This window comes from Malus domestica, chromosome 03, assembly GCF_042453785.1.
Source record: "Malus domestica chromosome 03, GDT2T_hap1".
NCBI classification, from domain to species: domain Eukaryota; kingdom Viridiplantae; phylum Streptophyta; class Magnoliopsida; order Rosales; family Rosaceae; genus Malus; species Malus domestica.
The window spans coordinates 25,196,692-25,199,707 of record NC_091663.1 but is presented as its reverse complement, the minus strand read 5'-3'; the positions used below and the strand labels follow the sequence as shown (position 1 = coordinate 25,199,707).

At 34.8% G+C, this 3,016-nt stretch overlaps 1 long non-coding RNA gene across 1 annotated transcript; it reads right to left on the bottom strand.

The window, feature by feature from the left end:
• Positions 1–421: 421 nt before the first annotated feature.
• On the bottom strand, positions 422–2,321 carry LOC139194248 (uncharacterized). The gene is made up of 2 exons (XR_011579007.1): positions 1,877–2,321; positions 422–1,081 (listed from the first exon to the last, which is right to left on the bottom strand). It is a non-coding gene; the product is annotated as an uncharacterized lncRNA (long non-coding RNA).
• Between the last annotated feature and the right edge of the window lie 695 nt (positions 2,322–3,016).

Below are 3,016 nucleotides of genomic sequence, written 5' to 3'. Positions count from 1 at the left end.
ACGTCCGTAATTATACCGTTATAATCCGGACTTGCAAACGGCTTTTGCCTATGCGTTCGTGGGTTCGAGATCTATTTAAAAACACTAGTTAAAACTTCAAAAAGTCAACGAAAGATAAAGATTGACTTTGAAAATTCAAACCCGATAACTATTCGATTTAATTCCCAAAATTTACGGAATTAAAATTAAGTAATAAAAATAACGTAAACGTGAAATACGAACTTAAATTACTAGATACATAATGAATAGTGAAATTCCAGGGACGTGATTTCACACCACAAATTCTTATGTTATACTTAATGAAAGTATAAATAAACACTAAGTGTTAGCAGTGGCGGATCCAGGATTTTAACTTAGGGTGGTCCCAATATAAAAGTTCCAAAAAAAAAAAACAAGACGAAAATATCATTGAACAAATAAATGGCAAACTACAAATTTCATTCATAATCTTTGTGCTAAACAAGCTAGAAATACTAAATTTGTCCACGACGGGATCTCATACTTTGAAAACGTGTCATGATAGTTTCATTGTCAATACAAGAAAAAACATCTTTCTCAATATAAACAACTAAGCTATCATTTAACCATTGATCCCCCATTCTGTTGCGGAGTGGACTCTTAATGATATTCATGGCAGAAAATGCTCTCTCCACTGAAGCAGTTGCAACAGGTAAAACTAAAGCCAATTCAATAAGTAAATACACATATTGAAATACTCGATGTAACCTTTTTTCCACCATTTTCTTAGCAAGATCACTAATGCTTTGCAACTGAGAAAAGTCACTTCTCAAACGCATAGAATGAATATAAATATCGAGTTGATCTTCAAGTGTCAATAGGTCTTGCTTCGTAAAATCCTGAGGGTACAATTGAGCAAGGCGAAGTAGCTTTTCTTTGTCAAAAGCTGCAAAAGAATCATTTGGACTCAAACTAGCTAAACAAATGAGCAATTCGGTACTTGTTTCATTGAAGCGATCATTTAACTCTGTAAGTTGAGAATCAATGACAACAAAAAAGAGCTCCACTTTGTAACGATGACGGTTGGTCTTTTTGTGGGTATTACGGCGCGACCTCCCATGAGCTACATATGTCTCATCCATGTTAATAACCTCAATATGATGTTGGACACAATGGCAATGCTAGAGATGCATATAGCAAAATGCAGACACACACAAAACAAAAGATTATAATAACACCAATACACGAAAGCTAAGCTATATCTCCATCGACTCTCGAGCTTATTCAACGTAGAACGAGTTCATACCCAGAAACTAAATGGTAATTAGCAAGATGGATTATGATACACTATAATAACAATATGCGACAAGCATCGAGTGAGGTGATAATACTACACTATGATTAAAATAGTAATACAAATGTGCCGACAAATGTAGCTGATTATATTATATTTTCTAAAATATAATATTATTCTAATGATGCAGGAATTGAATGGGAATTTCAAAAGTCAGTTTTTCATTGTTAATCTTCATTTAACAAACTAAATGGACTTTTACCAACTTCCAAGAAGCAACAAATGCATCAGTTAACTTGAAAGCAATATAAATAATACCTCAGGTACGTAGTTGGGACTCACAAAACTCATTGGTGCTGTTTAATTGATTGTTTATTTAGGGTTTGTTCTGTTAGTGTGCTTCATTCAATGAGATTTGGATTCTTAGAATCTTAGGTATAGGCATCTTAGACAGACAAGAGTGTTTGCATCGGGAAAAAATTTAGGAGCTACAAAACTGTGCTTTGATTTACAGAAAACTAAAAAGCGCCACTTTCGACTCAATAGAGAAACATCCACACGCCAACACCATACAAGCAAACCAAAGCAAAGCAGAAGGAACGAGAGCGAGAAGAGAGTACAAACCTGATTCAGATTCAGATTCAGAAACTAGAGTGCAGTGCAGAAGAGAGTTGATCGATGCCGACGCCGTAAGGAACGAGAGCGGACCTTGTTGTGTGAAGGATTTGGTAACGAGAACGAAGAGAGTTGAACGATTTGGTAAAGTGAAGTTGTGAATCTTGTGATTGCTGTGTGAAGGAGCTGAGTCTGAGGGTTCTCACGTGAGTGGGCAGTGAGGTTTTAAATTTTTTTTAATGACTTGGCTCAAAATGACGTTGTTTTGGCCAAGTCATTTTAAAAAAAAATTGACTTTCTTCTTCCCCATTCTGAAATGCACACGACCAGAGCAGCCATGGCTGCTGTTCTTCTTCCATCACTGCCCAGACTTGGGTGGTCCTTGAAGATCTTCACAGCCATTTTTCCGAGCTTCGGGTGGTCCCGAGACCACCCTGGTCCCTTAATAGATCCGCCACTGAGTGTTAGTGAATCTATCATTTTTATGGGATACGCATTTTATGAAACTAATTTCAACGATCCAACCATCAAACTTGTTTATATATGCTTCGAGATCGCATACGCCAATAATCTAAAAAAACAAGCATTCAAAGATCAAGTAATGAGACAAAACTTTTCGACGGTTATAAACAAAAAATCACGATTTAATTGCTATTTTAACTCCGATTTTGATGATTTTTTACAACTACACTCCTTGACCCTAAATGAATACAATGAATGAATTCGATCTTCGATTTAAAATATTTACACTAATGGATACCACAAAATCTTATGCTATACTTAATGAAAGTATAAATAAACTTTAAAGTGTTAGTGAATTTATCGTTTTCATGGGATATGCATTCTAAGAAACTAATTTCAACGATCCAACCGTCAAACTTGTTTATATATGCTTCGAGATCGTATACGCCAAAAATCTCAAAAAAAAAACATTCAGAGATCAAGTAGTGTGACAAAACTTTTCGACGGTTATAAACGAAAAATCACGATTTAATGGCTATTTTAACTCCGATTTTGATGATTTTTTACAGTTACACTCATTGATCCTATATGAATACAATGAACTAATTTGATCGTCAATTTAAAATATTTACAGAAATGGATACCACAAAATGTTATGTTATACTTAATGAAAGTGTAAATAAACTC